This window comes from Mytilus edulis, unplaced genomic scaffold, assembly GCF_963676685.1.
Source record: "Mytilus edulis unplaced genomic scaffold, xbMytEdul2.2 SCAFFOLD_1845, whole genome shotgun sequence".
Classification (NCBI taxonomy): domain Eukaryota; kingdom Metazoa; phylum Mollusca; class Bivalvia; order Mytilida; family Mytilidae; genus Mytilus; species Mytilus edulis.
Window position 1 is genome coordinate 1 of NW_027268764.1, and position 20,036 is coordinate 20,036.

The 20,036-nt window shown below is 35.7% G+C and overlaps 17 non-coding genes across 17 annotated transcripts; all 17 read left to right on the forward strand.

The window, feature by feature from the left end:
- The first annotated feature begins 144 nt into the window (after nt 1-144).
- LOC139508567 (5S ribosomal RNA) lies at nt 145-263 on the forward strand. Its single transcript, XR_011661318.1, has one exon. It is a non-coding gene; the product is annotated as a 5S ribosomal RNA (ribosomal RNA).
- A 1,972-nt stretch (nt 264-2,235) lies between these two features.
- Nucleotides 2,236-2,354, forward strand: LOC139508579 (5S ribosomal RNA). Its single transcript, XR_011661330.1, has one exon. It is a non-coding gene; the product is annotated as a 5S ribosomal RNA (ribosomal RNA).
- A 138-nt stretch (nt 2,355-2,492) lies between these two features.
- LOC139508583 (5S ribosomal RNA) lies at nt 2,493-2,611 on the forward strand. The gene has a single exon (XR_011661333.1). It is a non-coding gene; the product is annotated as a 5S ribosomal RNA (ribosomal RNA).
- A 1,971-nt stretch (nt 2,612-4,582) lies between these two features.
- On the forward strand, nt 4,583-4,701 carry LOC139508584 (5S ribosomal RNA). Its single transcript, XR_011661334.1, has one exon. It is a non-coding gene; the product is annotated as a 5S ribosomal RNA (ribosomal RNA).
- Nucleotides 4,702-4,839: 138 nt separating this feature from the next.
- Nucleotides 4,840-4,958, forward strand: LOC139508585 (5S ribosomal RNA). The gene has a single exon (XR_011661335.1). It is a non-coding gene; the product is annotated as a 5S ribosomal RNA (ribosomal RNA).
- A 1,971-nt stretch (nt 4,959-6,929) lies between these two features.
- LOC139508568 (5S ribosomal RNA) lies at nt 6,930-7,048 on the forward strand. Its single transcript, XR_011661319.1, has one exon. It is a non-coding gene; the product is annotated as a 5S ribosomal RNA (ribosomal RNA).
- A 138-nt stretch (nt 7,049-7,186) lies between these two features.
- Nucleotides 7,187-7,305, forward strand: LOC139508569 (5S ribosomal RNA). The gene has a single exon (XR_011661320.1). It is a non-coding gene; the product is annotated as a 5S ribosomal RNA (ribosomal RNA).
- Nucleotides 7,306-9,276: 1,971 nt separating this feature from the next.
- LOC139508571 (5S ribosomal RNA) lies at nt 9,277-9,395 on the forward strand. The gene has a single exon (XR_011661321.1). It is a non-coding gene; the product is annotated as a 5S ribosomal RNA (ribosomal RNA).
- A 138-nt stretch (nt 9,396-9,533) lies between these two features.
- On the forward strand, nt 9,534-9,652 carry LOC139508572 (5S ribosomal RNA). The gene has a single exon (XR_011661322.1). It is a non-coding gene; the product is annotated as a 5S ribosomal RNA (ribosomal RNA).
- Nucleotides 9,653-11,623: 1,971 nt separating this feature from the next.
- On the forward strand, nt 11,624-11,742 carry LOC139508573 (5S ribosomal RNA). The gene has a single exon (XR_011661323.1). It is a non-coding gene; the product is annotated as a 5S ribosomal RNA (ribosomal RNA).
- A 138-nt stretch (nt 11,743-11,880) lies between these two features.
- On the forward strand, nt 11,881-11,999 carry LOC139508574 (5S ribosomal RNA). Its single transcript, XR_011661324.1, has one exon. It is a non-coding gene; the product is annotated as a 5S ribosomal RNA (ribosomal RNA).
- Nucleotides 12,000-13,970: 1,971 nt separating this feature from the next.
- Nucleotides 13,971-14,089, forward strand: LOC139508575 (5S ribosomal RNA). The gene has a single exon (XR_011661326.1). It is a non-coding gene; the product is annotated as a 5S ribosomal RNA (ribosomal RNA).
- A 138-nt stretch (nt 14,090-14,227) lies between these two features.
- Nucleotides 14,228-14,346, forward strand: LOC139508576 (5S ribosomal RNA). Its single transcript, XR_011661327.1, has one exon. It is a non-coding gene; the product is annotated as a 5S ribosomal RNA (ribosomal RNA).
- A 1,971-nt stretch (nt 14,347-16,317) lies between these two features.
- Nucleotides 16,318-16,436, forward strand: LOC139508577 (5S ribosomal RNA). Its single transcript, XR_011661328.1, has one exon. It is a non-coding gene; the product is annotated as a 5S ribosomal RNA (ribosomal RNA).
- Nucleotides 16,437-16,574: 138 nt separating this feature from the next.
- Nucleotides 16,575-16,693, forward strand: LOC139508578 (5S ribosomal RNA). The gene has a single exon (XR_011661329.1). It is a non-coding gene; the product is annotated as a 5S ribosomal RNA (ribosomal RNA).
- A 1,971-nt stretch (nt 16,694-18,664) lies between these two features.
- Nucleotides 18,665-18,783, forward strand: LOC139508580 (5S ribosomal RNA). The gene has a single exon (XR_011661331.1). It is a non-coding gene; the product is annotated as a 5S ribosomal RNA (ribosomal RNA).
- Nucleotides 18,784-18,921: 138 nt separating this feature from the next.
- On the forward strand, nt 18,922-19,040 carry LOC139508582 (5S ribosomal RNA). Its single transcript, XR_011661332.1, has one exon. It is a non-coding gene; the product is annotated as a 5S ribosomal RNA (ribosomal RNA).
- The last annotated feature ends 996 nt before the right edge of the window (nt 19,041-20,036 follow it).

Below are 20,036 nucleotides of genomic sequence, written 5' to 3' on the forward strand. Positions count from 1 at the left end.
TAGACATTTTTTGTACCTATAATTTTGCATTTCTACCAAACAATTAATGTAAAGTTTTGCTTCTGAAAAAATCTGTTTTATATAAATTTCTTTTCAAAAATGCTACTACCTAACCTTATATATCAAAAATTTTAACACTTCTGTGTCTACGACCATATCACGTTGAAAACACCGGTTCTCGTCCGATCACCGAAGTTAAGCAACGTCGAGCCCGGTTAGTACTTGGATGGGTGACCGCCTGGGAATACCGGGTGTTGTAGACATTTTTTTACTTATAATTTTGCATTCCTACCAAACATAATTGTTCTATGATTTTTTTTACTAATTTACTTGGATGTAATATTCAACATATCTAGCTATCAATGAATGAAGAAAACAGAAAATAAATCATTCATAAATTTATTTATTTTTCAATACCCATCTGCATGGTGAAATATTTTTACGTGAAATACATGCAAGTCAAGTTATATACACTTAAGAATTCCACTCCTTCCACATGCATGTGGGCTACATATATATTTTTTTTTTTTAAATTAGGTCGTCTGTGATAATATGGTATCCGCCTTTTGTCGTCATTTGAAATCGCCTCTTTCTTTTTGACCAGGGGCTTATATGATTCACTATTTTTCTGAAAGAATTCTGATTAGCAAAAATTCATTATAGCAAAAACAAATAATAAACAATAAATACTAATTATAGCTTGTAAAGTTCCAGTAAAAAATTCGAATATTTGAAACGTCTTTCATCTCGGTCAAGGAAGTCCCGCTTTCGAGTTTGCCATCTTTGTGTGCTTTCATATCGAAGGCAAAATCTAAATTTTTGGGAAGTCTCTTTATTTCTACGTATATCTGAAAGCAAAAACATATAAAGAAATGATTTTACTACAAAGGTATATCATTTTTACGGCACAATCTAGTTTTTGTGAAATAATACAACACGTTTTCTGATGAAGAATCGCACGAGAGAAATTGACAAGTTGTACATTAATCGTAAATATTTCTTTACTCGTGGTATTTTGTTTAATTCTTATGACATATTCTGAAAGAAAAATTCCTGCTGAAGATTTTCGTGTATGATTTATATATCAAAACGTACAATTTATTTGAAACAAATGATTAAAACTTGTCGAACAAGCACACAGATTTTCTTGTCGATCTGTTTGAATTAGATTGTCATGAAAGTTTAAGGGTGCTCTCGTCGAGGTCCGCGTTAGATAGATAATTACACTATGTCAGTGAGGTTTGGTAAACATTGTAATCTGTCGTTCATTCGCACACATCGTTCAACAACCAAAACCGCAAAATGTCAGACGCACCAGCACCAGTAGTAAAGACCCCAGCTAAGTCACCAAAGAAGAAAGTTGCAGCTAAACCAAAGAAAGTAGCTACTCATCCAAAATACAGCGAGATGGTCGGAAAGGCTATATCTGCTTTGAAAGAGCGTGGAGGCTCCAGCCGTCAAGCCATCCTTAAGTATATCTTAGCAAACTTCAGCGTTGGTAGCGATGCAAAAACAGTAAACACTCACTTGAAGTTAGCTCTGAAATCAGGAGTGAAGAGCAATAGCTTGAAACAGTCGAAGGGTACCGGCGCTTCTGGAAGCTTTAAGATTGGGGAAGTGGCTAAACCAGCTAAGAAACCAGCAAAGAAAGTAGTTAAACCTAAAGCCGCCAAGCCAAAGAAGGCAAAGACACCTACCAAAAAGACTGCCGCAAAGAAACCTGCAGCAAAGAAACCAGCAGGTGAAAAGAAAGCAGCTAAACCAAAAGCAAAGAAACCAGCTGCAAAGAAACCTGCTGCAAAACCTGCTGCCAAATCTGCAAAGAAAGCCACAAAATCTCCCAAGAAGACAAAGGCTGCAGCTAAACCAAAGAAGGCAAAGACACCAAAGAAGAAGTAAATAAAGGAAGCATCCTGATGCTTTTAAAGCTTAAACAGCCCTTTTAAGGGCTACCAAAATTTTTCAAAAAGAGTCTGAAATTGTTGCATGGTATTAGTCACAAATAAAATATAGCTTGTCCCATATTCTAAATCTCTCTGTCTTCTCTGCAATTTTTTTCTACTATAAAGTCCATGTGTACTTGCCTAGTTTTACTATCTTCCACTCTCTGGATCGTGCAGTAAGTGTTTAGTTTTGCTTCTATCTTAAACCTGAAATTTTTTTTTATACAAATTCTAGATCTGTTCAAAATTGCTACTTCCTAACTTTATATATCAAACATTTTGACACTTCTGTGTCTACGACCATATCACGTTGAAAACACCGGTTCTCGTCCGATCACCGAAGTTAAGCAACGTCGAGCCCGGTTAGTACTTGGATGGGTGACCGCCTGGGAATACCGGGTGTTGTAGACATTTTTTGTACCTATAATTTTGCATTTCTACCAAACAATTAATGTAAAGTTTTGCTTCTGAAAAAATCTGTTTTATATAAATTTCTTTTCAAAAATGCTACTACCTAACCTTATATATCAAAAATTTTAACACTTCTGTGTCTACGACCATATCACGTTGAAAACACCGGTTCTCGTCCGATCACCGAAGTTAAGCAACGTCGAGCCCGGTTAGTACTTGGATGGGTGACCGCCTGGGAATACCGGGTGTTGTAGACATTTTTTTACTTATAATTTTGCATTCCTACCAAACATAATTGTTCTATGATTTTTTTTACTAATTTACTTGGATGTAATATTCAACATATCTAGCTATCAATGAATGAAGAAAACAGAAAATAAATCATTCATAAATTTATTTATTTTTCAATACCCATCTGCATGGTGAAATATTTTTACGTGAAATACATGCAAGTCAAGTTATATACACTTAAGAATTCCACTCCTTCCACATGCATGTGGCTACATATATATTTTTTTTTTTTAAATTAGGTCGTCTGTGATAATATGGTATCCGCCTTTTGTCGTCATTTGAAATCGCCTCTTTCTTTTTGACCAGGGCTTATATGATTCACTATTTTTCTGAAAGAATTCTGATTAGCAAAAATTCATTATAGCAAAAACAAATAATAAACAATAAATACTAATTATAGCTTGTAAAGTTCCAGTAAAAAATTCGAATATTTGAAACGTCTTTCATCTCGGTCAAGGAAGTCCCGCTTTCGAAGTTTGCCATCTTTGTGTGCTTTCATATCGAAGGCAAAATCTAAATTTTTGGGAAGTCTCTTTATTTCTACGTATATCTGAAAGCAAAAACATATAAAGAAATGATTTTACTACAAAGGTATATCATTTTTACGGCACAATCTAGTTTTTGTGAAATAATACAACACGTTTTCTGATGAAGAATCGCACGAGAGAAATTGACAAGTTGTACATTAATCGTAAATATTTCTTTACTCGTGGTATTTTGTTTAATTCTTATGACATATTCTGAAAGAAAAATTCCTGCTGAAGATTTTCGTGTATGATTTATATATCAAAACGTACAATTTATTTGAAACAAATGATTAAAACTTGTCGAACAAGCACACAGATTTTCTTGTCGATCTGTTTGAATTAGATTGTCATGAAAGTTTAAGGGTGCTCTCGTCGAGGTCCGCGTTAGATAGATAATTACACTATGTCAGTGAGGTTTGGTAAACATTGTAATCTGTCGTTCATTCGCACACATCGTTCAACAACCAAAACCGCAAAATGTCAGACGCACCAGCACCAGTAGTAAAGACCCCAGCTAAGTCACCAAAGAAGAAAGTTGCAGCTAAACCAAAGAAAGTAGCTACTCATCCAAAATACAGCGAGATGGTCGGAAAGGCTATATCTGCTTTGAAAGAGCGTGGAGGCTCCAGCCGTCAAGCCATCCTTAAGTATATCTTAGCAAACTTCAGCGTTGGTAGCGATGCAAAAACAGTAAACACTCACTTGAAGTTAGCTCTGAAATCAGGAGTGAAGAGCAATAGCTTGAAACAGTCGAAGGGTACCGGCGCTTCTGGAAGCTTTAAGATTGGGGAAGTGGCTAAACCAGCTAAGAAACCAGCAAAGAAAGTAGTTAAACCTAAAGCCGCCAAGCCAAAGAAGGCAAAGACACCTACCAAAAAGACTGCCGCAAAGAAACCTGCAGCAAAGAAACCAGCAGGTGAAAAGAAAGCAGCTAAACCAAAAGCAAAGAAACCAGCTGCAAAGAAACCTGCTGCAAAACCTGCTGCCAAATCTGCAAAGAAAGCCACAAAATCTCCCAAGAAGACAAAGGCTGCAGCTAAACCAAAGAAGGCAAAGACACCAAAGAAGAAGTAAATAAAGGAAGCATCCTGATGCTTTTAAAGCTTAAACAGCCCTTTTAAGGGCTACCAAAATTTTTCAAAAAGAGTCTGAAATTGTTGCATGGTATTAGTCACAAATAAAATATAGCTTGTCCCATATTCTAAATCTCTCTGTCTTCTCTGCAATTTTTTTCTACTATAAAGTCCATGTGTACTTGCCTAGTTTTACTATCTTCCACTCTCTGGATCGTGCAGTAAGTGTTTAGTTTTGCTTCTATCTTAAACCTGAAATTTTTTTTTATACAAATTCTAGATCTGTTCAAAATTGCTACTTCCTAACTTTATATATCAAACATTTTGACACTTCTGTGTCTACGACCATATCACGTTGAAAACACCGGTTCTCGTCCGATCACCGAAGTTAAGCAACGTCGAGCCCGGTTAGTACTTGGATGGGTGACCGCCTGGGAATACCGGGTGTTGTAGACATTTTTTGTACCTATAATTTTGCATTTCTACCAAACAATTAATGTAAAGTTTTGCTTCTGAAAAAATCTGTTTTATATAAATTTCTTTTCAAAAATGCTACTACCTAACCTTATATATCAAAAATTTTAACACTTCTGTGTCTACGACCATATCACGTTGAAAACACCGGTTCTCGTCCGATCACCGAAGTTAAGCAACGTCGAGCCCGGTTAGTACTTGGATGGGTGACCGCCTGGGAATACCGGGTGTTGTAGACATTTTTTTACTTATAATTTTGCATTCCTACCAAACATAATTGTTCTATGATTTTTTTTACTAATTTACTTGGATGTAATATTCAACATATCTAGCTATCAATGAATGAAGAAAACAGAAAATAAATCATTCATAAATTTATTTATTTTTCAATACCCATCTGCATGGTGAAATATTTTTACGTGAAATACATGCAAGTCAAGTTATATACACTTAAGAATTCCACTCCTTCCACATGCATGTGGCTACATATATATTTTTTTTTTTTAAATTAGGTCGTCTGTGATAATATGGTATCCGCCTTTTGTCGTCATTTGAAATCGCCTCTTTCTTTTTGACCAGGGCTTATATGATTCACTATTTTTCTGAAAGAATTCTGATTAGCAAAAATTCATTATAGCAAAAACAAATAATAAACAATAAATACTAATTATAGCTTGTAAAGTTCCAGTAAAAAATTCGAATATTTGAAACGTCTTTCATCTCGGTCAAGGAAGTCCCGCTTTCGAAGTTTGCCATCTTTGTGTGCTTTCATATCGAAGGCAAAATCTAAATTTTTGGGAAGTCTCTTTATTTCTACGTATATCTGAAAGCAAAAACATATAAAGAAATGATTTTACTACAAAGGTATATCATTTTTACGGCACAATCTAGTTTTTGTGAAATAATACAACACGTTTTCTGATGAAGAATCGCACGAGAGAAATTGACAAGTTGTACATTAATCGTAAATATTTCTTTACTCGTGGTATTTTGTTTAATTCTTATGACATATTCTGAAAGAAAAATTCCTGCTGAAGATTTTCGTGTATGATTTATATATCAAAACGTACAATTTATTTGAAACAAATGATTAAAACTTGTCGAACAAGCACACAGATTTTCTTGTCGATCTGTTTGAATTAGATTGTCATGAAAGTTTAAGGGTGCTCTCGTCGAGGTCCGCGTTAGATAGATAATTACACTATGTCAGTGAGGTTTGGTAAACATTGTAATCTGTCGTTCATTCGCACACATCGTTCAACAACCAAAACCGCAAAATGTCAGACGCACCAGCACCAGTAGTAAAGACCCCAGCTAAGTCACCAAAGAAGAAAGTTGCAGCTAAACCAAAGAAAGTAGCTACTCATCCAAAATACAGCGAGATGGTCGGAAAGGCTATATCTGCTTTGAAAGAGCGTGGAGGCTCCAGCCGTCAAGCCATCCTTAAGTATATCTTAGCAAACTTCAGCGTTGGTAGCGATGCAAAAACAGTAAACACTCACTTGAAGTTAGCTCTGAAATCAGGAGTGAAGAGCAATAGCTTGAAACAGTCGAAGGGTACCGGCGCTTCTGGAAGCTTTAAGATTGGGGAAGTGGCTAAACCAGCTAAGAAACCAGCAAAGAAAGTAGTTAAACCTAAAGCCGCCAAGCCAAAGAAGGCAAAGACACCTACCAAAAAGACTGCCGCAAAGAAACCTGCAGCAAAGAAACCAGCAGGTGAAAAGAAAGCAGCTAAACCAAAAGCAAAGAAACCAGCTGCAAAGAAACCTGCTGCAAAACCTGCTGCCAAATCTGCAAAGAAAGCCACAAAATCTCCCAAGAAGACAAAGGCTGCAGCTAAACCAAAGAAGGCAAAGACACCAAAGAAGAAGTAAATAAAGGAAGCATCCTGATGCTTTTAAAGCTTAAACAGCCCTTTTAAGGGCTACCAAAATTTTTCAAAAAGAGTCTGAAATTGTTGCATGGTATTAGTCACAAATAAAATATAGCTTGTCCCATATTCTAAATCTCTCTGTCTTCTCTGCAATTTTTTTCTACTATAAAGTCCATGTGTACTTGCCTAGTTTTACTATCTTCCACTCTCTGGATCGTGCAGTAAGTGTTTAGTTTTGCTTCTATCTTAAACCTGAAATTTTTTTTTATACAAATTCTAGATCTGTTCAAAATTGCTACTTCCTAACTTTATATATCAAACATTTTGACACTTCTGTGTCTACGACCATATCACGTTGAAAACACCGGTTCTCGTCCGATCACCGAAGTTAAGCAACGTCGAGCCCGGTTAGTACTTGGATGGGTGACCGCCTGGGAATACCGGGTGTTGTAGACATTTTTTGTACCTATAATTTTGCATTTCTACCAAACAATTAATGTAAAGTTTTGCTTCTGAAAAAATCTGTTTTATATAAATTTCTTTTCAAAAATGCTACTACCTAACCTTATATATCAAAAATTTTAACACTTCTGTGTCTACGACCATATCACGTTGAAAACACCGGTTCTCGTCCGATCACCGAAGTTAAGCAACGTCGAGCCCGGTTAGTACTTGGATGGGTGACCGCCTGGGAATACCGGGTGTTGTAGACATTTTTTTACTTATAATTTTGCATTCCTACCAAACATAATTGTTCTATGATTTTTTTTACTAATTTACTTGGATGTAATATTCAACATATCTAGCTATCAATGAATGAAGAAAACAGAAAATAAATCATTCATAAATTTATTTATTTTTCAATACCCATCTGCATGGTGAAATATTTTTACGTGAAATACATGCAAGTCAAGTTATATACACTTAAGAATTCCACTCCTTCCACATGCATGTGGCTACATATATATTTTTTTTTTTTAAATTAGGTCGTCTGTGATAATATGGTATCCGCCTTTTGTCGTCATTTGAAATCGCCTCTTTCTTTTTGACCAGGGCTTATATGATTCACTATTTTTCTGAAAGAATTCTGATTAGCAAAAATTCATTATAGCAAAAACAAATAATAAACAATAAATACTAATTATAGCTTGTAAAGTTCCAGTAAAAAATTCGAATATTTGAAACGTCTTTCATCTCGGTCAAGGAAGTCCCGCTTTCGAAGTTTGCCATCTTTGTGTGCTTTCATATCGAAGGCAAAATCTAAATTTTTGGGAAGTCTCTTTATTTCTACGTATATCTGAAAGCAAAAACATATAAAGAAATGATTTTACTACAAAGGTATATCATTTTTACGGCACAATCTAGTTTTTGTGAAATAATACAACACGTTTTCTGATGAAGAATCGCACGAGAGAAATTGACAAGTTGTACATTAATCGTAAATATTTCTTTACTCGTGGTATTTTGTTTAATTCTTATGACATATTCTGAAAGAAAAATTCCTGCTGAAGATTTTCGTGTATGATTTATATATCAAAACGTACAATTTATTTGAAACAAATGATTAAAACTTGTCGAACAAGCACACAGATTTTCTTGTCGATCTGTTTGAATTAGATTGTCATGAAAGTTTAAGGGTGCTCTCGTCGAGGTCCGCGTTAGATAGATAATTACACTATGTCAGTGAGGTTTGGTAAACATTGTAATCTGTCGTTCATTCGCACACATCGTTCAACAACCAAAACCGCAAAATGTCAGACGCACCAGCACCAGTAGTAAAGACCCCAGCTAAGTCACCAAAGAAGAAAGTTGCAGCTAAACCAAAGAAAGTAGCTACTCATCCAAAATACAGCGAGATGGTCGGAAAGGCTATATCTGCTTTGAAAGAGCGTGGAGGCTCCAGCCGTCAAGCCATCCTTAAGTATATCTTAGCAAACTTCAGCGTTGGTAGCGATGCAAAAACAGTAAACACTCACTTGAAGTTAGCTCTGAAATCAGGAGTGAAGAGCAATAGCTTGAAACAGTCGAAGGGTACCGGCGCTTCTGGAAGCTTTAAGATTGGGGAAGTGGCTAAACCAGCTAAGAAACCAGCAAAGAAAGTAGTTAAACCTAAAGCCGCCAAGCCAAAGAAGGCAAAGACACCTACCAAAAAGACTGCCGCAAAGAAACCTGCAGCAAAGAAACCAGCAGGTGAAAAGAAAGCAGCTAAACCAAAAGCAAAGAAACCAGCTGCAAAGAAACCTGCTGCAAAACCTGCTGCCAAATCTGCAAAGAAAGCCACAAAATCTCCCAAGAAGACAAAGGCTGCAGCTAAACCAAAGAAGGCAAAGACACCAAAGAAGAAGTAAATAAAGGAAGCATCCTGATGCTTTTAAAGCTTAAACAGCCCTTTTAAGGGCTACCAAAATTTTTCAAAAAGAGTCTGAAATTGTTGCATGGTATTAGTCACAAATAAAATATAGCTTGTCCCATATTCTAAATCTCTCTGTCTTCTCTGCAATTTTTTTCTACTATAAAGTCCATGTGTACTTGCCTAGTTTTACTATCTTCCACTCTCTGGATCGTGCAGTAAGTGTTTAGTTTTGCTTCTATCTTAAACCTGAAATTTTTTTTTATACAAATTCTAGATCTGTTCAAAATTGCTACTTCCTAACTTTATATATCAAACATTTTGACACTTCTGTGTCTACGACCATATCACGTTGAAAACACCGGTTCTCGTCCGATCACCGAAGTTAAGCAACGTCGAGCCCGGTTAGTACTTGGATGGGTGACCGCCTGGGAATACCGGGTGTTGTAGACATTTTTTGTACCTATAATTTTGCATTTCTACCAAACAATTAATGTAAAGTTTTGCTTCTGAAAAAATCTGTTTTATATAAATTTCTTTTCAAAAATGCTACTACCTAACCTTATATATCAAAAATTTTAACACTTCTGTGTCTACGACCATATCACGTTGAAAACACCGGTTCTCGTCCGATCACCGAAGTTAAGCAACGTCGAGCCCGGTTAGTACTTGGATGGGTGACCGCCTGGGAATACCGGGTGTTGTAGACATTTTTTTACTTATAATTTTGCATTCCTACCAAACATAATTGTTCTATGATTTTTTTTACTAATTTACTTGGATGTAATATTCAACATATCTAGCTATCAATGAATGAAGAAAACAGAAAATAAATCATTCATAAATTTATTTATTTTTCAATACCCATCTGCATGGTGAAATATTTTTACGTGAAATACATGCAAGTCAAGTTATATACACTTAAGAATTCCACTCCTTCCACATGCATGTGGCTACATATATATTTTTTTTTTTTAAATTAGGTCGTCTGTGATAATATGGTATCCGCCTTTTGTCGTCATTTGAAATCGCCTCTTTCTTTTTGACCAGGGCTTATATGATTCACTATTTTTCTGAAAGAATTCTGATTAGCAAAAATTCATTATAGCAAAAACAAATAATAAACAATAAATACTAATTATAGCTTGTAAAGTTCCAGTAAAAAATTCGAATATTTGAAACGTCTTTCATCTCGGTCAAGGAAGTCCCGCTTTCGAAGTTTGCCATCTTTGTGTGCTTTCATATCGAAGGCAAAATCTAAATTTTTGGGAAGTCTCTTTATTTCTACGTATATCTGAAAGCAAAAACATATAAAGAAATGATTTTACTACAAAGGTATATCATTTTTACGGCACAATCTAGTTTTTGTGAAATAATACAACACGTTTTCTGATGAAGAATCGCACGAGAGAAATTGACAAGTTGTACATTAATCGTAAATATTTCTTTACTCGTGGTATTTTGTTTAATTCTTATGACATATTCTGAAAGAAAAATTCCTGCTGAAGATTTTCGTGTATGATTTATATATCAAAACGTACAATTTATTTGAAACAAATGATTAAAACTTGTCGAACAAGCACACAGATTTTCTTGTCGATCTGTTTGAATTAGATTGTCATGAAAGTTTAAGGGTGCTCTCGTCGAGGTCCGCGTTAGATAGATAATTACACTATGTCAGTGAGGTTTGGTAAACATTGTAATCTGTCGTTCATTCGCACACATCGTTCAACAACCAAAACCGCAAAATGTCAGACGCACCAGCACCAGTAGTAAAGACCCCAGCTAAGTCACCAAAGAAGAAAGTTGCAGCTAAACCAAAGAAAGTAGCTACTCATCCAAAATACAGCGAGATGGTCGGAAAGGCTATATCTGCTTTGAAAGAGCGTGGAGGCTCCAGCCGTCAAGCCATCCTTAAGTATATCTTAGCAAACTTCAGCGTTGGTAGCGATGCAAAAACAGTAAACACTCACTTGAAGTTAGCTCTGAAATCAGGAGTGAAGAGCAATAGCTTGAAACAGTCGAAGGGTACCGGCGCTTCTGGAAGCTTTAAGATTGGGGAAGTGGCTAAACCAGCTAAGAAACCAGCAAAGAAAGTAGTTAAACCTAAAGCCGCCAAGCCAAAGAAGGCAAAGACACCTACCAAAAAGACTGCCGCAAAGAAACCTGCAGCAAAGAAACCAGCAGGTGAAAAGAAAGCAGCTAAACCAAAAGCAAAGAAACCAGCTGCAAAGAAACCTGCTGCAAAACCTGCTGCCAAATCTGCAAAGAAAGCCACAAAATCTCCCAAGAAGACAAAGGCTGCAGCTAAACCAAAGAAGGCAAAGACACCAAAGAAGAAGTAAATAAAGGAAGCATCCTGATGCTTTTAAAGCTTAAACAGCCCTTTTAAGGGCTACCAAAATTTTTCAAAAAGAGTCTGAAATTGTTGCATGGTATTAGTCACAAATAAAATATAGCTTGTCCCATATTCTAAATCTCTCTGTCTTCTCTGCAATTTTTTTCTACTATAAAGTCCATGTGTACTTGCCTAGTTTTACTATCTTCCACTCTCTGGATCGTGCAGTAAGTGTTTAGTTTTGCTTCTATCTTAAACCTGAAATTTTTTTTTATACAAATTCTAGATCTGTTCAAAATTGCTACTTCCTAACTTTATATATCAAACATTTTGACACTTCTGTGTCTACGACCATATCACGTTGAAAACACCGGTTCTCGTCCGATCACCGAAGTTAAGCAACGTCGAGCCCGGTTAGTACTTGGATGGGTGACCGCCTGGGAATACCGGGTGTTGTAGACATTTTTTGTACCTATAATTTTGCATTTCTACCAAACAATTAATGTAAAGTTTTGCTTCTGAAAAAATCTGTTTTATATAAATTTCTTTTCAAAAATGCTACTACCTAACCTTATATATCAAAAATTTTAACACTTCTGTGTCTACGACCATATCACGTTGAAAACACCGGTTCTCGTCCGATCACCGAAGTTAAGCAACGTCGAGCCCGGTTAGTACTTGGATGGGTGACCGCCTGGGAATACCGGGTGTTGTAGACATTTTTTTACTTATAATTTTGCATTCCTACCAAACATAATTGTTCTATGATTTTTTTTACTAATTTACTTGGATGTAATATTCAACATATCTAGCTATCAATGAATGAAGAAAACAGAAAATAAATCATTCATAAATTTATTTATTTTTCAATACCCATCTGCATGGTGAAATATTTTTACGTGAAATACATGCAAGTCAAGTTATATACACTTAAGAATTCCACTCCTTCCACATGCATGTGGCTACATATATATTTTTTTTTTTTAAATTAGGTCGTCTGTGATAATATGGTATCCGCCTTTTGTCGTCATTTGAAATCGCCTCTTTCTTTTTGACCAGGGCTTATATGATTCACTATTTTTCTGAAAGAATTCTGATTAGCAAAAATTCATTATAGCAAAAACAAATAATAAACAATAAATACTAATTATAGCTTGTAAAGTTCCAGTAAAAAATTCGAATATTTGAAACGTCTTTCATCTCGGTCAAGGAAGTCCCGCTTTCGAAGTTTGCCATCTTTGTGTGCTTTCATATCGAAGGCAAAATCTAAATTTTTGGGAAGTCTCTTTATTTCTACGTATATCTGAAAGCAAAAACATATAAAGAAATGATTTTACTACAAAGGTATATCATTTTTACGGCACAATCTAGTTTTTGTGAAATAATACAACACGTTTTCTGATGAAGAATCGCACGAGAGAAATTGACAAGTTGTACATTAATCGTAAATATTTCTTTACTCGTGGTATTTTGTTTAATTCTTATGACATATTCTGAAAGAAAAATTCCTGCTGAAGATTTTCGTGTATGATTTATATATCAAAACGTACAATTTATTTGAAACAAATGATTAAAACTTGTCGAACAAGCACACAGATTTTCTTGTCGATCTGTTTGAATTAGATTGTCATGAAAGTTTAAGGGTGCTCTCGTCGAGGTCCGCGTTAGATAGATAATTACACTATGTCAGTGAGGTTTGGTAAACATTGTAATCTGTCGTTCATTCGCACACATCGTTCAACAACCAAAACCGCAAAATGTCAGACGCACCAGCACCAGTAGTAAAGACCCCAGCTAAGTCACCAAAGAAGAAAGTTGCAGCTAAACCAAAGAAAGTAGCTACTCATCCAAAATACAGCGAGATGGTCGGAAAGGCTATATCTGCTTTGAAAGAGCGTGGAGGCTCCAGCCGTCAAGCCATCCTTAAGTATATCTTAGCAAACTTCAGCGTTGGTAGCGATGCAAAAACAGTAAACACTCACTTGAAGTTAGCTCTGAAATCAGGAGTGAAGAGCAATAGCTTGAAACAGTCGAAGGGTACCGGCGCTTCTGGAAGCTTTAAGATTGGGGAAGTGGCTAAACCAGCTAAGAAACCAGCAAAGAAAGTAGTTAAACCTAAAGCCGCCAAGCCAAAGAAGGCAAAGACACCTACCAAAAAGACTGCCGCAAAGAAACCTGCAGCAAAGAAACCAGCAGGTGAAAAGAAAGCAGCTAAACCAAAAGCAAAGAAACCAGCTGCAAAGAAACCTGCTGCAAAACCTGCTGCCAAATCTGCAAAGAAAGCCACAAAATCTCCCAAGAAGACAAAGGCTGCAGCTAAACCAAAGAAGGCAAAGACACCAAAGAAGAAGTAAATAAAGGAAGCATCCTGATGCTTTTAAAGCTTAAACAGCCCTTTTAAGGGCTACCAAAATTTTTCAAAAAGAGTCTGAAATTGTTGCATGGTATTAGTCACAAATAAAATATAGCTTGTCCCATATTCTAAATCTCTCTGTCTTCTCTGCAATTTTTTTCTACTATAAAGTCCATGTGTACTTGCCTAGTTTTACTATCTTCCACTCTCTGGATCGTGCAGTAAGTGTTTAGTTTTGCTTCTATCTTAAACCTGAAATTTTTTTTTATACAAATTCTAGATCTGTTCAAAATTGCTACTTCCTAACTTTATATATCAAACATTTTGACACTTCTGTGTCTACGACCATATCACGTTGAAAACACCGGTTCTCGTCCGATCACCGAAGTTAAGCAACGTCGAGCCCGGTTAGTACTTGGATGGGTGACCGCCTGGGAATACCGGGTGTTGTAGACATTTTTTGTACCTATAATTTTGCATTTCTACCAAACAATTAATGTAAAGTTTTGCTTCTGAAAAAATCTGTTTTATATAAATTTCTTTTCAAAAATGCTACTACCTAACCTTATATATCAAAAATTTTAACACTTCTGTGTCTACGACCATATCACGTTGAAAACACCGGTTCTCGTCCGATCACCGAAGTTAAGCAACGTCGAGCCCGGTTAGTACTTGGATGGGTGACCGCCTGGGAATACCGGGTGTTGTAGACATTTTTTTACTTATAATTTTGCATTCCTACCAAACATAATTGTTCTATGATTTTTTTTACTAATTTACTTGGATGTAATATTCAACATATCTAGCTATCAATGAATGAAGAAAACAGAAAATAAATCATTCATAAATTTATTTATTTTTCAATACCCATCTGCATGGTGAAATATTTTTACGTGAAATACATGCAAGTCAAGTTATATACACTTAAGAATTCCACTCCTTCCACATGCATGTGGCTACATATATATTTTTTTTTTTTAAATTAGGTCGTCTGTGATAATATGGTATCCGCCTTTTGTCGTCATTTGAAATCGCCTCTTTCTTTTTGACCAGGGCTTATATGATTCACTATTTTTCTGAAAGAATTCTGATTAGCAAAAATTCATTATAGCAAAAACAAATAATAAACAATAAATACTAATTATAGCTTGTAAAGTTCCAGTAAAAAATTCGAATATTTGAAACGTCTTTCATCTCGGTCAAGGAAGTCCCGCTTTCGAAGTTTGCCATCTTTGTGTGCTTTCATATCGAAGGCAAAATCTAAATTTTTGGGAAGTCTCTTTATTTCTACGTATATCTGAAAGCAAAAACATATAAAGAAATGATTTTACTACAAAGGTATATCATTTTTACGGCACAATCTAGTTTTTGTGAAATAATACAACACGTTTTCTGATGAAGAATCGCACGAGAGAAATTGACAAGTTGTACATTAATCGTAAATATTTCTTTACTCGTGGTATTTTGTTTAATTCTTATGACATATTCTGAAAGAAAAATTCCTGCTGAAGATTTTCGTGTATGATTTATATATCAAAACGTACAATTTATTTGAAACAAATGATTAAAACTTGTCGAACAAGCACACAGATTTTCTTGTCGATCTGTTTGAATTAGATTGTCATGAAAGTTTAAGGGTGCTCTCGTCGAGGTCCGCGTTAGATAGATAATTACACTATGTCAGTGAGGTTTGGTAAACATTGTAATCTGTCGTTCATTCGCACACATCGTTCAACAACCAAAACCGCAAAATGTCAGACGCACCAGCACCAGTAGTAAAGACCCCAGCTAAGTCACCAAAGAAGAAAGTTGCAGCTAAACCAAAGAAAGTAGCTACTCATCCAAAATACAGCGAGATGGTCGGAAAGGCTATATCTGCTTTGAAAGAGCGTGGAGGCTCCAGCCGTCAAGCCATCCTTAAGTATATCTTAGCAAACTTCAGCGTTGGTAGCGATGCAAAAACAGTAAACACTCACTTGAAGTTAGCTCTGAAATCAGGAGTGAAGAGCAATAGCTTGAAACAGTCGAAGGGTACCGGCGCTTCTGGAAGCTTTAAGATTGGGGAAGTGGCTAAACCAGCTAAGAAACCAGCAAAGAAAGTAGTTAAACCTAAAGCCGCCAAGCCAAAGAAGGCAAAGACACCTACCAAAAAGACTGCCGCAAAGAAACCTGCAGCAAAGAAACCAGCAGGTGAAAAGAAAGCAGCTAAACCAAAAGCAAAGAAACCAGCTGCAAAGAAACCTGCTGCAAAACCTGCTGCCAAATCTGCAAAGAAAGCCACAAAATCTCCCAAGAAGACAAAGGCTGCAGCTAAACCAAAGAAGGCAAAGACACCAAAGAAGAAGTAAATAAAGGAAGCATCCTGATGCTTTTAAAGCTTAAACAGCCCTTTTAAGGGCTACCAAAATTTTTCAAAAAGAGTCTGAAATTGTTGCATGGTATTAGTCACAAATAAAATATAGCTTGTCCCATATTCTAAATCTCTCTGTCTTCTCTGCAATTTTTTTCTACTATAAAGTCCATGTGTACTTGCCTAGTTTTACTATCTTCCACTCTCTGGATCGTGCAGTAAGTGTTTAGTTTTGCTTCTATCTTAAACCTGAAATTTTTTTTTATACAAATTCTAGATCTGTTCAAAATTGCTACTTCCTAACTTTATATATCAAACATTTTGACACTTCTGTGTCTACGACCATATCACGTTGAAAACACCGGTTCTCGTCCGATCACCGAAGTTAAGCAACGTCGAGCCCGGTTAGTACTTGGATGGGTGACCGCCTGGGAATACCGGGTGTTGTAGACATTTTTTGTACCTATAATTTTGCATTTCTACCAAACAATTAATGTAAAGTTTTGCTTCTGAAAAAATCTGTTTTATATAAATTTCTTTTCAAAAATGCTACTACCTAACCTTATATATCAAAAATTTTAACACTTCTGTGTCTACGACCATATCACGTTGAAAACACCGGTTCTCGTCCGATCACCGAAGTTAAGCAACGTCGAGCCCGGTTAGTACTTGGATGGGTGACCGCCTGGGAATACCGGGTGTTGTAGACATTTTTTTACTTATAATTTTGCATTCCTACCAAACATAATTGTTCTATGATTTTTTTTACTAATTTACTTGGATGTAATATTCAACATATCTAGCTATCAATGAATGAAGAAAACAGAAAATAAATCATTCATAAATTTATTTATTTTTCAATACCCATCTGCATGGTGAAATATTTTTACGTGAAATACATGCAAGTCAAGTTATATACACTTAAGAATTCCACTCCTTCCACATGCATGTGGCTACATATATATTTTTTTTTTTTAAATTAGGTCGTCTGTGATAATATGGTATCCGCCTTTTGTCGTCATTTGAAATCGCCTCTTTCTTTTTGACCAGGGCTTATATGATTCACTATTTTTCTGAAAGAATTCTGATTAGCAAAAATTCATTATAGCAAAAACAAATAATAAACAATAAATACTAATTATAGCTTGTAAAGTTCCAGTAAAAAATTCGAATATTTGAAACGTCTTTCATCTCGGTCAAGGAAGTCCCGCTTTCGAAGTTTGCCATCTTTGTGTGCTTTCATATCGAAGGCAAAATCTAAATTTTTGGGAAGTCTCTTTATTTCTACGTATATCTGAAAGCAAAAACATATAAAGAAATGATTTTACTACAAAGGTATATCATTTTTACGGCACAATCTAGTTTTTGTGAAATAATACAACACGTTTTCTGATGAAGAATCGCACGAGAGAAATTGACAAGTTGTACATTAATCGTAAATATTTCTTTACTCGTGGTATTTTGTTTAATTCTTATGACATATTCTGAAAGAAAAATTCCTGCTGAAGATTTTCGTGTATGATTTATATATCAAAACGTACAATTTATTTGAAACAAATGATTAAAACTTGTCGAACAAGCACACAGATTTTCTTGTCGATCTGTTTGAATTAGATTGTCATGAAAGTTTAAGGGTGCTCTCGTCGAGGTCCGCGTTAGATAGATAATTACACTATGTCAGTGAGGTTTGGTAAACATTGTAATCTGTCGTTCATTCGCACACATCGTTCAACAACCAAAACCGCAAAATGTCAGACGCACCAGCACCAGTAGTAAAGACCCCAGCTAAGTCACCAAAGAAGAAAGTTGCAGCTAAACCAAAGAAAGTAGCTACTCATCCAAAATACAGCGAGATGGTCGGAAAGGCTATATCTGCTTTGAAAGAGCGTGGAGGCTCCAGCCGTCAAGCCATCCTTAAGTATATCTTAGCAAACTTCAGCGTTGGTAGCGATGCAAAAACAGTAAACACTCACTTGAAGTTAGCTCTGAAATCAGGAGTGAAGAGCAATAGCTTGAAACAGTCGAAGGGTACCGGCGCTTCTGGAAGCTTTAAGATTGGGGAAGTGGCTAAACCAGCTAAGAAACCAGCAAAGAAAGTAGTTAAACCTAAAGCCGCCAAGCCAAAGAAGGCAAAGACACCTACCAAAAAGACTGCCGCAAAGAAACCTGCAGCAAAGAAACCAGCAGGTGAAAAGAAAGCAGCTAAACCAAAAGCAAAGAAACCAGCTGCAAAGAAACCTGCTGCAAAACCTGCTGCCAAATCTGCAAAGAAAGCCACAAAATCTCCCAAGAAGACAAAGGCTGCAGCTAAACCAAAGAAGGCAAAGACACCAAAGAAGAAGTAAATAAAGGAAGCATCCTGATGCTTTTAAAGCTTAAACAGCCCTTTTAAGGGCTACCAAAATTTTTCAAAAAGAGTCTGAAATTGTTGCATGGTATTAGTCACAAATAAAATATAGCTTGTCCCATATTCTAAATCTCTCTGTCTTCTCTGCAATTTTTTTCTACTATAAAGTCCATGTGTACTTGCCTAGTTTTACTATCTTCCACTCTCTGGATCGTGCAGTAAGTGTTTAGTTTTGCTTCTATCTTAAACCTGAAATTTTTTTTTATACAAATTCTAGATCTGTTCAAAATTGCTACTTCCTAACTTTATATATCAAACATTTTGACACTTCTGTGTCTACGACCATATCACGTTGAAAACACCGGTTCTCGTCCGATCACCGAAGTTAAGCAACGTCGAGCCCGGTTAGTACTTGGATGGGTGACCGCCTGGGAATACCGGGTGTTGTAGACATTTTTTGTACCTATAATTTTGCATTTCTACCAAACAATTAATGTAAAGTTTTGCTTCTGAAAAAATCTGTTTTATATAAATTTCTTTTCAAAAATGCTACTACCTAACCTTATATATCAAAAATTTTAACACTTCTGTGTCTACGACCATATCACGTTGAAAACACCGGTTCTCGTCCGATCACCGAAGTTAAGCAACGTCGAGCCCGGTTAGTACTTGGATGGGTGACCGCCTGGGAATACCGGGTGTTGTAGACATTTTTTTACTTATAATTTTGCATTCCTACCAAACATAATTGTTCTATGATTTTTTTTACTAATTTACTTGGATGTAATATTCAACATATCTAGCTATCAATGAATGAAGAAAACAGAAAATAAATCATTCATAAATTTATTTATTTTTCAATACCCATCTGCATGGTGAAATATTTTTACGTGAAATACATGCAAGTCAAGTTATATACACTTAAGAATTCCACTCCTTCCACATGCATGTGGCTACATATATATTTTTTTTTTTTAAATTAGGTCGTCTGTGATAATATGGTATCCGCCTTTTGTCGTCATTTGAAATCGCCTCTTTCTTTTTGACCAGGGCTTATATGATTCACTATTTTTCTGAAAGAATTCTGATTAGCAAAAATTCATTATAGCAAAAACAAATAATAAACAATAAATACTAATTATAGCTTGTAAAGTTCCAGTAAAAAATTCGAATATTTGAAACGTCTTTCATCTCGGTCAAGGAAGTCCCGCTTTCGAAGTTTGCCATCTTTGTGTGCTTTCATATCGAAGGCAAAATCTAAATTTTTGGGAAGTCTCTTTATTTCTACGTATATCTGAAAGCAAAAACATATAAAGAAATGATTTTACTACAAAGGTATATCATTTTTACGGCACAATCTAGTTTTTGTGAAATAATACAACACGTTTTCTGATGAAGAATCGCACGAGAGAAATTGACAAGTTGTACATTAATCGTAAATATTTCTTTACTCGTGGTATTTTGTTTAATTCTTATGACATATTCTGAAAGAAAAATTCCTGCTGAAGATTTTCGTGTATGATTTATATATCAAAACGTACAATTTATTTGAAACAAATGATTAAAACTTGTCGAACAAGCACACAGATTTTCTTGTCGATCTGTTTGAATTAGATTGTCATGAAAGTTTAAGGGTGCTCTCGTCGAGGTCCGCGTTAGATAGATAATTACACTATGTCAGTGAGGTTTGGTAAACATTGTAATCT